The 13,230-nt window shown below is 43.4% G+C and overlaps 1 long non-coding RNA gene across 1 annotated transcript in view; it reads left to right on the top strand.

The window, feature by feature from the left end:
• Positions 1-701: 701 nt before the first annotated feature.
• Positions 702-13,230, top strand: part of LOC144586913 (uncharacterized) — a 27,927-nt gene continuing 15,398 nt past the window's right edge. The window contains exon 1 of the long non-coding RNA XR_013542013.1: positions 702-950. This is a non-coding gene — a long non-coding RNA (uncharacterized LOC144586913). The remainder of the gene's footprint in view (positions 951-13,230) is intronic.

The raw sequence follows: 13,230 nt of genomic DNA, 5'->3' as shown, positions 1-13,230 counted from the left end.
TATAAGGACTTTGACTACAGAACTGATTTATGGTCTGAACTCTGTGTATGACCATTGGACTGGATAAGGACAAAGTTGTATGTATATATCTTGTTACAATATAACTGTTCTCCTATCAAATATTGTCTTCTTGTTTGGTGACTCATTGAACAACTCTCTGGAAATCTACTCGTTAGCGCCCCCTGGCACGCTATCAAGGCTGTCACTTAGCACCAAACATATAGCAAAGGGCTACATTGCCAAAGCCTATACACATGTTTTAAGCGGGAGCCAACAGCCATCAAATTTGCCCATGAGCACATGGGCATGTTAAAGGTCAAACTAAATGAGAGACCAACAGTGCAGTTAGAATAAACACATTATTCTTCCAAATAAATATTCCTTCAAAGTTGCCGTGGCTGCACAATGAACTTGGAAATGAAGCCTGTGGCTTACTTCCAGGTGACCCAGTCACCGAACCCAAGCAAGCTTATGCTACTCATAGAGCTGCGGAAATACCCAGCTGTTGGACAAACTAATGTTCTTTACCCCATAAAGAAGTTTATAATGGTTAGGATAACAGACAACCTTGCACTCTGGAGAATGTAGTGGACTACTCTATAAAGCCCATTTGGATTGTTCCAGCTTGAAAAAGTAGAAGCCTCCCCCCCAATGGGAGAGGAAGAAAACTGGCTTTGGGAGGAAAAAAGGGTTGGACCAACTCAAATCAGCCTTCACATCATGTGGCCAGTAAAAAAATATTTTGAATTCACCCATTTTGTAAGCAGAGCATTTGACCATGTCACTGAAGACTTAGTGAAGATGGCCAGCAGTGAAGAGGTGTGTTTTGTATGTTTCTCCTTGCACTGTATTCTTGTCACAGATAGACATAAAAAGTCTGAAGGATATGTGTGAAAGACTGTTCAACAGCTGAAAAAATTCACCCGCATCTATCACCAAGCTAAAGAGAAGTAAGTTTTCTACTTACATAAAGGAGGTTTTTACAAAAATGACTTGATGAAAGCACTCTACTCTTTTCTGAATGCGGAGTGTGTCCCTTTTATTGAATGCTATACAGTAATGAATGGTTGGGGGCTGTTTAGCAACCTAGGAGCCCACAAAAGTGTTTTCATATATTTATTGATTCTTTGCCTTTGGGAAGGAGAAAGGAGACAGACTGAGATGGAAGATGGAGTTGCCTTGGACACAGCAAAATAATCTGCTTAGCATTTGATTCAGAAAGCGTCTTCTTGCAAATTATGATGTTATTGACTGGTGAAATGCTTCATGTTAGATAAACGTTGTTGGGGGTTGGGGCTGGGAAGAGCCGTATTGATTGCTTTTTTGCACAGTGCACACCAGCCTGGACTGATCCTGAGCACCCAGATTTGTTTAGATAAAGCATTCCAGTAAAGAGGCTGATGACGAGGAAGTTAGGAGGTGAAGACTAAGGGAAAAGGGGGATATGTTGATGCTTTGGAAAGCTTAGGGTAAGGGTGATGTTGTGATGGTACTAGTAGTATGTTGATTTTGGGTTTTCAGACTATATCTCCCACAATTCCTGAAGCAGCTATAGTCTAAAACACAACACCTGCAGATAACATGAGGTTCTCTAGGTTCTAGGGCTGGCTCAGATAATTTCTTACTGCAGCACATTTTCAGCACCAGAGTGCTTTAGCTGTCATTCTGTATCTGTGCCAGCATCCATTCTGCCAGCTACTTAGATCCTGTATTTGCAACATCCAGCCAGACAGGTGCCCCAAAAGAGCCAAAACAGAAGAATCAAGCAAGCAGGTGTGAAAGGGAGGCAGGCAAGCAGAAGTTGTAGGGCAGGAGACGTAGGAGGCCCCTGGAGATGGATAAAAGAGGTTTGGAAAACTACAAAAAGCAGAGTGCCACCTCCACCGAGTACAGGACACCCTGCAAATTGAGGCAATGAGTTCACCTTGGTTCTTCGTTGTTTAACTATGCAATCTAATTAGAGTTGCTCACAGGAGAGTTTAGTGGAAAAGGAAGCCTTTTCATGACAGTTTTATGACAGCTAAAGGTAACATATCCCCAACTTGGCTCTGTACTTAGGTTTAAAGAATTCATGATGCAATTTCTTAGGAAGAAAGCAGTGTAGAGTCCTGATTAAAGCTTGCATCTGTGCAGCATGGGTCAGAGGCAAACATATATGGGAGCACCAAGAGCTCCTTGTTGTTGCCTATGGGGAGCGGGGGGGGGGAAGAGCAAGTCTGAGAACAGCCAGTTAAAAATGGCTGCCCGTTAAAAATGAGTGGAAAAAGAGAAGGAAAGGAGGCGGTTGTAAATTGATACGGTGTTGATGGGACAGGAAAGGAAAGAAGACAAATGATAATTAGCCCAGTTGAAGATAGGAAGGAGAGGGAGAGAAAGGGGGTCATTATGGATGCAACTAGAATGATCTGGGTCTTTAAAAGGCTCTTATCTTCAGTGCAATCTATTTTATCACACACTTGAGTGATCCTTCCATTCACATGCGCCACTCTGTGTCTCCACAGTGCCACAAACAGGGACCCAGTTCCAGATAAGCTGGGACCTCCCTTCTAGTTTTCTCCTTATTCGGAACTGAACCCACATGTTATCTGCTATTTGGTGGACCCCAATCTCTCTCTGAGGCTTAATTAGAGTTTATTGGCCTTGTGTTTGACCCAAGACATTGTCAGCCACAGCAAATAAATATAGTTTATCTGATACAAATAATAGTGTGATGTCAAGGCAGCATGCTAGTGGTAAGCAGCTGAGAAGAGGTTCTGGTGTAAACACAGCACCATGAAGTATCATTGGAAGCTACTTGCTAGCCTGCCAATAATCTGGTCTACAAGAACATTAATTTTCTCTTCCATCTTACGCTGTTTTGCTGCATTTTATCACTGAGGCAATTTGCACTCACTCAGCCCAAGGGGAACAGAATTGCGATTTAAAGAACAGCATTCTTGCCATCACAAATGAAGACACTTGAGGTGGCAACTTTCCATGCCTTTTTGTGCAAGGGCTGCATACTAGCTGTGTGCTCTCGCACAGACAGTGTCAGCCAAAACAAAAAAGGTTTGTAACTGGGGTGAGTGGCAGTTCAGTTCCTTATCATTTTCACTGCTGTGTGCGACTGAGGCTCAATCACAATGCAGATGCTGGCTTCCCTTCCCTTGTTCATTTGTCATTTGTAAGGAAAGGTGAAAGAACTGCATGTGAAAAAGCGGTTCTCTTGCCATCCATCAATATTCCCTTGACAGATGTTGATTTAGCTGCCAAGCTGGTGTCATCACAATATATTTATACAGCTGCACGTTATTGGAAAATGATATGTGCAGGCAGTAAATAACATTGCCGGAGGGGCAGCTCCCTGGCAAAGCTGGTGTCTTTTTTTTGCAGGCAAGAGACCGAGCGACTTCTGACCGGTTTTCTGCTGACACTTGCCATGCACGGCTGTGCATCAGTTTGTAATTCTGACGTGGAACAGGAACATGAGAGGTTCAAGTTCCTAGGAAATACTCATGTAGTTGGGCCATTAAAATAACCTAGGCACCTGGAAGTTAAGTCATCAAAAACCTATCCCTGGACAGCTGGAAGAATGCTTAAACTAGAGCTGGAATTCTCTTTTCTGTTGAAGGCTTTCTTTTGGAGAGGAGGGACAATCTGTCAAGGCAGCATGCTAGTGGTAAGCAGCATCCAAAACCCTTGGTGGCTGAAGCCAGAGGCAAAATGGGGTGGGCTGCCCTCTTGTTCTCTTTCTTTTTGAGCCCCCTTTCTCTCTCTTCCTTTCTCCTCTTTCTGTTTAATGGGCTGACAGATTGTCCAGAATGCCCAGGGTCTTTAAAATCAGGCATGTTGCCCACCTCAGGCACTAAACAACACTGTTTCTCGGTAATTCTATGTATACATGGAATATCAGTGGGTAGGAATAACACCAATATTCATCTGAACATCTTTGAGATATCAGGTGTTCCCAAGTTATTCAAGAGGAACAGTGTAGCAGTAGGGTATAACATTGTGCGATTCTATTTCTGGTGCCTGAGCAGACATTTTTATTTCATAATTTCACAATTACCTGACACACTTCTCTGCCTTCATGAGTTCTCTGTTCATTCCTAATTTGCTTTTCCTCCGCCTCCCTCCTTCTGCTAATAGAAATTGCTTTGTTGTTCAACTTAATTTCACTCTTGGATGGGTTGAAATGGACTTATTTCTATGCAGCCCTAACACAAAAGAATAATGCAATAATAATAATAATAAATTAATGCAATCAAAAAGGTATTTCTCCGGAGAAATGAAGACAAGTCTTTTATGATAGACTTAGACAGAACTGCCTGAGAATTTGAAGAAAACAGATTAGGTGCAACTGATGTTTCTATTTGTTGTTGTTTTTTTAAAAATGTTTCTTCCTTCTTAATTTAAGTTCAGTTTCAATTAAAATAATTAACTGAAATTCCTACAGTGGGTAATAAAGATAAAAACAATAATTTGCCACATTACTTGAGAACAAAAATAATAAAAACCAGTGGAAGTATACAGTAGTCAAAACTAAGGACAACTTTACTAAAATACAGAATTTAAAAAAAGTAATAATTGTCTTGGAACTGAACAAGGATGCCAGGGTGAATTACAGCAGGGCAGAAAAATCAGGAACCTCAATATAAGATGAGTTTCATCTGGCAAATTTGATCTCTCCAAGCTTTCTGGACTGTTAGCTGATTCCCTGCTGGCCTTTCACCTGCTTGTAAGACACAAAAAACCCTCTGGGTCAAACAAAGAAATAAGAGGATTGCATCTTTCCAAAACAAACAAATAAACAAACAAAAACCCAGCACCTTTGTCCTCCAGAGAAGGAATTTCCTCATTGCTGCATGCCTGAGCAATCAAACTTGCTGATGAAGTTCTTATTTCCTTCTTGAAAATCAACTGCAAAACAAAGCAAGATATGGAGGTGAGCATAGGACAAATGCTTTCCCACATTCTTAAAGGAGCACCACTTCTAAATATAGGCTAAGTGTACTACTTAATTTGTTTTTATAGAGGCACTACTATGAAAGGCATCACTGCCTGTATCGTCTAAAGTCAGACATAAACTGCCTTTACTTCTAGATATGGTGACTGCTGAAAATATTAGATGCATTTGGGCCATCTCCAATGCAAGTCCCAGTCCATGAGCCCTCAGGGTGAAGGGACACACCTCCTCCACCCTTGCACTCAGAGAGCATTATGAGCAGGGGTTTGTGGCATCTGTTTAACTTTGTCAGACCCGACATGGTATGAAGCAGGCGTCTAGGATAGTCCATTGCCCAATGCTTATCTCCAGCCTCTGTTTATTCTTACTATTCTGTTGCTCTTTGTGAATGTCATTGTCTTTTATTATTGGCTTTAATGCATGTTATCCACCCTGAATTTTGTCTACAGTTCATCACTATCACCACCATCAACTATATATTATGATGGGGATTAAGAAAACCATTTTCTGGAATGCCTCTATGTTTGGTTGGCATGTGAGAGTACCTTCCTTCCAAATCAGACATATCACATTGAACATTTGCTCCCTTTTGACTGATTCACCCAACCAGTGAATGGAGCGTGGCCATTTGAAACTCTTTTGCATTTGGCCCTTTCCCCTGATGTCAATGGCTTTTATGTGCACGAACCTGCCTGTTCTTGTCCTGTTCCAGTCCAGGTGTATGCATCTCATTTAAATACTTAAGAGGCATTGGGGACTTGGGGTTCCTACACTGGTGTAGCTTGTAGAGATGCAGAGTTTGTTTGTTTGCTTGCTTGTTAGATGCCTTTCTCCTAAAAAAAGGGAGTTTATTGGCAAGGTATCTGCTGCATTGCGCCATGGTCCAGATGATGCACAGAGGAGTGAAATACAGCTCATCAGGCCAGCCATAGCAGGGGACTTGAAAAGCTAAATAGGGCCTAGTAGCAGTTAGGAGCTGACTTGCCGTGACCAGCATCATTGTCTCTTCTCAGTGAAATGCCAGTAATAGTGGACCACTTCTTCATGTAGCACATTTGATTTCCACTGCTGCTTAATGCAGAGCGTTTCAGACTGATTGTACTCAGGGTGACCATTAGTTCTTTCTGGGCAGGAGGTGGGGCATGGAGTGCAGGTGAATCTTAAAGAGGTGGCATCTATTTATTTGAAGGAAGTGTAGGAGAAAAACTTGATCAGGAGAAAAACACAGAAAGGAAGCAAAGGGCAAAGGTGGGAATCACTTTCTCCAGTCTTTCCCCAACAGAGTCCGAACCCCAATCCCATAGGATTTTTGAGGCAGAGAGGCTAATCATATAGTGGTTGTAAAGTGTTTGAATTTCTGGTAAAATTCCTTGTCCTACACAGTAGAAGTACAGAGGCTCACAGACAGCTACAATTTCCCCAGATAGTTCACCCCTTTCTTATTAACTGTCACTTAAGGTTTCAATAACTCGCTCTGAAACATTTGTAGGAGAAAGAATAGAATTGTTTCATTACAGTTGTGAACAGATCAACAGCAAACAAACAAGAAACCTCCAACAGACTAAAGAAATGGAAAGAGTCACTCAACAAAGAGGTGGGGCTCTTTTTGAATTCCAAAAATGGGAAGGAGCAATTGGTTAGTGCTGGGCAGATTGACAGTCACTCCAGCCCAGAAAGGCCCCTCCCAGCCACACCTACTACAGACAGCATGCAAGGTTATAAAGACTCTCACAATAGCTTCCTCTGGAAAGTGCTAAACTCCACCCATGGCAGTGAACTGAGTTTTAAAATATGAAATATGCCTCAGATGTGTTTACAGAAGCATACATTTCATCTGGATGAGCCCTTGTACAGGGCTCTAGATGCCGTGTGGCTTTTGGAGAACAGATAAGATTCAGGTGCTGTTTTCCATGGTGTAATATTGTGAATGATAAATTTAATATTTGAACTTACTTGAATATGAAATCTTACCTCTGAACCTGAGACACTAAAGCTTTAGGCTTGTCAGCATCTTGATTGTCTCAGAGGGAAGCAATCACTGAGGCTGTCTGTTATCAAGCACCATTGTGTGTCAAATATCAAATGTTGTTAGGCAGAAAAGAGGCTTGCTGGCTTTTAAATGTTTCAAATGCACTGAATAGCGCTATGTGTAAATAAGGTTAAATGCTAAATAGTACCACATTGTCACTTTCAGCAATGGCATTTCCAGAGGGGTAGCTATGTCAGTCTGCTGTGACAAAAACAACAGAGAAGACTGTGGCACCTCATGGACTAAACAACTGTATTAAAGGACAAGCTTTTGTGAACCCATTCTCCTGCACCAGTGGCAAGTGCATCTACAAGGTGCCACAGAACTATTCTCAGTCCAATTAGCTGATACATTAAATGTACAGTATCTAGTTGAGATATCATTTCATTTTATTTGTAGGTAATCTTGTGAGGGTGGAAGATGGCTACAGAAATAAAGCATTTTCCTTTTTCCTTTTGTTTTTTAAGAGTTAGACCTACATTTCATTTCAGTAAAAGTAGGCAGGGGAAAGATTTTCCTGTGCACAGCAAATCTGATCTGGGTCAATCCTCCCTTCATATTGATCTGCAACAGGATTTAGCTCAGGTCTGGATCAGCCACCCCCTCATTGTTTACTTTCAAATAAAAAAAAAGAACAGATGTCTCAGCTAGGTGCTATCCATTTCGTGTGTCCTCTAGCCTGACCCTCAGCTACCACAAGGAACATTTCGGATATTTCCATCACATATCAGAGGGTGCCAAGACAGACACTGAACATTTGATGAAACAAGGACTCTCTGGAGAATATGTAATGTCAGCATTTCCAGAAGTAAGTTGGTGGAGAATGTGTGGATTCAAATACATTCTAGCCATACCTTGGAATCTTCAATCTTAAAAGTTAGGAATTAAGAGTGTGCATTTGGATTTGGAAAAGTTCAGAATTCACCCAATAATGCCATATTCTGATAGTTTTGAATATATCTGAATCCAAATTTGATAGCTCTGTATATCTGTAGTAACAATTGCTAATATTTAGAGTCCCATTTATTTGTATAGATTTGAAAGCAAAATGCTAGGTATCTGCTTGCTTGGAGAAGAAGTGAAAGCGAGTCCTATTTCTCAGGCATTCTGGACTGATTACTTGAGAAATAAGATTAAAAAACCCTCTGGCACCAATGGTAGTGGTGGCAAAGAACTCCGTGTGTCTTGATTGCAGTTGCCATGGGTTTTCCAAGGAAGGAGGCCTGGAGTGAGAGAAAGTTTGTAAATGATGTCTGTCTGCACCAGTGAAATCTAGAAGCAGGCACAGACACTAGAAGGTATTTTTTATATTGATTCTTTCCAGTTGAAAGGTGGGCACAGCTGCTTATAAATTTCCTAAGCAGTTGCTGTGAGAGTATGCTCTGGTGCAAGCCTGCACTACAGCAGTTTTCTTTGTGTCTTCTTCTGAACCCTCAACTTAGATTCACATTCCCTACTTCTCTTTGTACATTGATTAGTTAATATAGTTAGGAATAAGATTTAAGATTAGTAGATTCATATGCTATTATGTTATTATTGTGACAAACCCAGACCTACTGGGATCTATCACACAGTTACTAAGCTGCCACCAACCATTCCCTATAATAAGTCACACAGACCAGGGATGGATTTTTAAACAATAAAAGAATAAGGTTTATTTTAAATACAAACAGGGCAAATAAAACAATCAGGTGAATAAAATAAAGTAACGTGGCTTATTCTCACACACACAAGCATACAGTTTGGTTCACCTAGAACCTTTAACTTAAAGCACAGACCCTGAACCCATCAGTTCTGGCTAACCCACAGACCCCTGAACCTTTCAGGCTGGTACTCTGACACACAGTAGTACCCTGTCAGACACACAGACTCCCACAACAGCTTCTTCTTCCCCAGCTGCTGCTTCGTCCCAACCCAGTGTCTCACAGTCTGTCTCAGCATCTCCCTTCACCACACAGGCATCACATATTTATACAGTACAGCCCCTCCTCCTGATGTCCCGCCTTCCACTCCCCATAGGATGGAACTTTCCCTCCAAACCCATGACAGACAGGTAACATCAGTGCTGTTATGTAACACCTCCCCTCTTTATAAGTTGTTTTGTAGGGGGAAAGCTAAGGTGCTTTTTCCCAAAAAAACAACCTGTATAAAACACACAACACCAATTATACCTACCATATTATACTTACTTACATTCTAAGTTAAACATTTCAAATAGGCATTTAAACATTTACCATATACATTACACCAATTTACCTTTATTAATACAAACCAATTTAAAACCAGGTACATTTTAACTTTTTGTTTTCATTATATACATATAGTCCATGTTCTTTCGCCGTCTTCAGTCTTCAGGTCTTCTTGATAAGGCGTCAGCAACACAGTTCACTGACCCTCTGACCACCTTCACTTCAAAGTCATAGTCCTGTAAGTTCAAAGCCCACCTCATAAGTTTGCTATTGTGGGTTTTCATTGTCTTTAACCATTGCAATGGTAAATGGTCAGTACACAGAACAAAATGTCTTCCCCAGATGTAAGGCTTGGCCTTCTGGATCGCGTAGACTATGGCCAAACACTCCTTCTCCACGGTTGCCAAATGTCTCTCACCTTTTTGGAGTTTCCTACTCAGGTAGGACACTGGATGCTGGTCACCATTCTCATCCTCCTGGCACAGAACTGCTCCTACCCCGGTGTTAGACGCATCGGTGTAGATGATAAACTCCCGGTCGAAGTCTGGAGCACGCAGGACTGGATAGTTGATTAGCGCCTCCTTCAACCTCTGGAACGCCGCCTCACAGTCGCTGGTCCACGGGATGCGGTCATCAGCCTTCTTCCTCGTCAGATCGGTCAGCGGAGCCGCAATCTCGCTAAACCTCGGGATGAACTTTCTGTAGTAGCCCACCAACCCAAGAAATGATTTGACTTTTTTCTTGGTGTTGGGTCTAGGCCAATCACGAACTGCTTCTATTTTGGCCTCCAGGGGTTTTATCACTCCTCCCCCTACCATGTGACCCAAGTATTTTATTTCTGGGCTACCCAGCTGACACTTGCTGGCCTTTACTGTTAGCCCTGCTGCACTTAACCTCTGCAGCACTAACTCCAGGTGTATCAGGTGATCTTCCCAGGTATTACTGAAGATCCCTATGTCGTCAATGTAGGCCACTGTAAAGTCACTGAGCCCTGCCAAGGTCTGGTCCATCAGCCTTTGGAATGTGGCTGGTGCATTTCTGAGACCAAAGCTCAGGACTCGAAACTCATAGAGACCAAAAGGGCTGCAAAAGGCAGTCTTTTCTTGATCCCTGGGATCAATTCTTAATTGCCAATATCCCTTTACCAGGTCCAATGATGAGATGAACCGACAACCCCCTATGGTTTCAATCAGGTTGTCTAGCCTGGGCATTGGGTAGGCATCAGGAGTGGTTACACGGTTTAATTTCCTGTAATCGACACAAAACCTAATGCTCCCATCAGGCTTGTCCACAAGGACTATCGGAGAGGACCAAGGACTAGAAGAGGGGACGATTATGTTCTCCCTCAGCATTTCGTCCAACTCCTTCCGCACCTTGTCCCTATAGGGTCCCGTTACTCGGTATGGGGATACTGCCTGCGGGGGTGCATCCCCTGTGTGGATCCGATGCATCACTCCCTTCACTATCCCCGGCTTGTTGGAAAACACCTGTTGATATTTATTAAGCAGCATTTTTAGTTCTTGCTGCTGGTCTTGGGTGAGTGCAGGACTGATCTTTACCTCCTCTGGGTTGTATTTTACTTCCCCTCTACCCTCCCAGAAGGGTAATTCCGCTTCCTCACTCTCAGCTGCTTTTATCGCGAATAAAACCCTCTGTTCCCCTCTGTAGTAGGGTTTTAGGGCATTCACATGAACCACCCTCCTTGCTTGGTTCTCCTCCTGCTCTATTAGGTAGTTCAGGTCTGACATCTTGGAAATGACCCTATATGGTCCTGCCCATTTGAGCTGCAGTTTATTCTCTCTGCAGGGCCTAAGCCAAAGCACTTCCTCCCCTGGGTCAAAGTGCCTCTCTCTAGCTTTGTGGTCATACCATGTTTTCTGTCTGACCTTCTGAGCTTGCAGGTTTTCTGCTGCCAGCTCTAGATTTCTCCTTAGGTCATTCATCAAGGTGTCTATGTAAGTCACAACGTCTTGTGGGTCATCCTGGGTGATCTGCTCCCAATTTTGTTTGATCAAATCAAGGGGCCCTTTCACCCGTCTCCCAAATAGAAGTTCAAATGGACTAAACCCGGTACTGGCTTGTGGCACTGATCGATAAGCAAACAAAAGGGATTGCAGCTTCTGGTCCCAATTGTTTGGATTCTCTGCCAAGTAAGCCCTAATCATGCGCATTAGAGTCCCATTGAACTTCTCAGTTAACCCATTACTTTCAGGATGATAGGCAGTGGTTTCCTTGTGCTTAATTCCACAGATCTGCCATAAGCGTTTCATGAGCTTTGATGTGAACGATGCTCCCAAATCTGTGATTATCTCTGAGGCAAATCCCATCCTGGACATATACCCCACCAAAGCATCGGCCACTGTGTTAGTCTCAATGTTAGTCAAGGGTATGGCTTCAGGATACCTTGTGGCATGGTCCACAATTGTTAGGATGAACCTGTTCCCCCTCTTTGTGGCCTTGGGCAAAGGTCCCACTATATCCACCCCTATGCATTTGAACGGAGTGTCAATCACAGGCAAAGGGCACAACTTTGCTTTGGTCCTGTCGCGGTTATTCCCCTGCCTTTGACACACATCACATTGTTTACAGAACTCCCTGATCTGCTTCCCTATGTCAGGCCAGTAGAAATTCTGTGTGATTCTCTGCTGTGTCTTGTTCACTCCTAAGTGCGCAGCAAACATGTCAGAGTGACCCCTTTGTAAGATCATAGGGCGATACTTTTCAGGTACCACCAGCTGACTTCTGATCCCATCTCCCCCTTTTGAGATATTCCTCAGGGTCTCTCTATATAAAATCCCCTTTTTCTCCAGAAATCTCACTGGGGTTTCAGGTGTTAGCTGGGCGTCAGTCACCTGTTCAAAACACTTTTGGAGAGTGGCGTCTGCCTTTTGCTCCTGTCCAAATCTGCTGTCTGTGGTTAAGGTTTCCACCACAGCTTCTGAACTCCCCCCACCTGCTTCCGTCTCTGGCTCATCATTACCCCCCTGAACTGTCCCTGTGGTGGCTTGTGAGCGTGTAATCACTAGCACCCGTTTCACATGTTCAGCCAGGTCATTTCCCACGAGCACGGCTGCTGGCAGAGTCGATGAAATCGCTATCCGCCAATCTCCCCTCCAGCCTTGAAAGTTGACAGGTACCTCTGCTACTGGCAGAGAGATTATCTGCCCCTCAATCCCTGCCACCTTCATGCTCTCATTTGGGATTATAAACTCCCTAGGAATAATATCTGGATGGCATAGGGTTACCTGGGAACAAGTGTCCCGCAGCCCCCTATACTGACGGTCAAGTATTCCTACGTCCACCCCGGCTGTCTCAAACAACTGAGAATCTGTTTTTATCAGCAAGCAGCGCTTCACCTCCATAAGAGGACCATTTTCCTCAGCCTGATCAGCAGAGGTAGCTGTTCCAGACTGAGTAGTCATGGCCACAGGCTCCCTCTGTGACAATGAGCTTTGCTCCTTCTGGACACAGAACACAGCTTTTGGCTTGGTCCCACTAGCATTCTGAGGCACCATTCCTTTTAGCTGCTTTAATTTCTGACACTCTGAGATTAGATGACCCTTTCCCTGACAGAAATAACATTTTCTGGCGTATTTTGATTCTCTCTCATCTTGTTTTGGTTTTCCCTCCAAAATCTGAGGTCTTGGTTTCATGTCTGAGGGCTTCCCTTCACCATGGGCCCCTCCCCCTTGCTGGCTTTTCCCTGGTCCCTGAGAGTACTTGCTGTAGGTTTCTTTGGGTTTACCTACAGATTTCCCCTCACCCAAGGGCTTTCTTATTTGGGAAATAAAATCTGCGATCTCTGCGGCTGCTGCCACAGATTTCGGTTTCCTTTCCCTCACCTGGAATTTCAATTCCCCCTGCAGGACTGAATAGAACTGTTCCAGGGCTATCAAGTCTTTAAGCTGCTCATAGGTCTCTGTTCCCTCCTGCGATAGCCATTTCTCAAGCAGCCTCACCAATTGGGCCCCCACTTGGGTAAAAGTCTGTTCTGGTTTTTTTGTGAGGGACCTGAATCTTTGTCTCAGCTGCTCTGCATTTATCCCATGTCTTGCAAACACCAGTTT

Source organism: Pogona vitticeps, chromosome 2, assembly GCF_051106095.1.
Source record: "Pogona vitticeps strain Pit_001003342236 chromosome 2, PviZW2.1, whole genome shotgun sequence".
Lineage (NCBI taxonomy): Eukaryota > Metazoa > Chordata > Lepidosauria > Squamata > Agamidae > Pogona > Pogona vitticeps.
The sequence above is the reverse complement of the archived record's forward strand: the minus strand, read 5'-3'. Positions and strand labels throughout refer to the sequence as shown.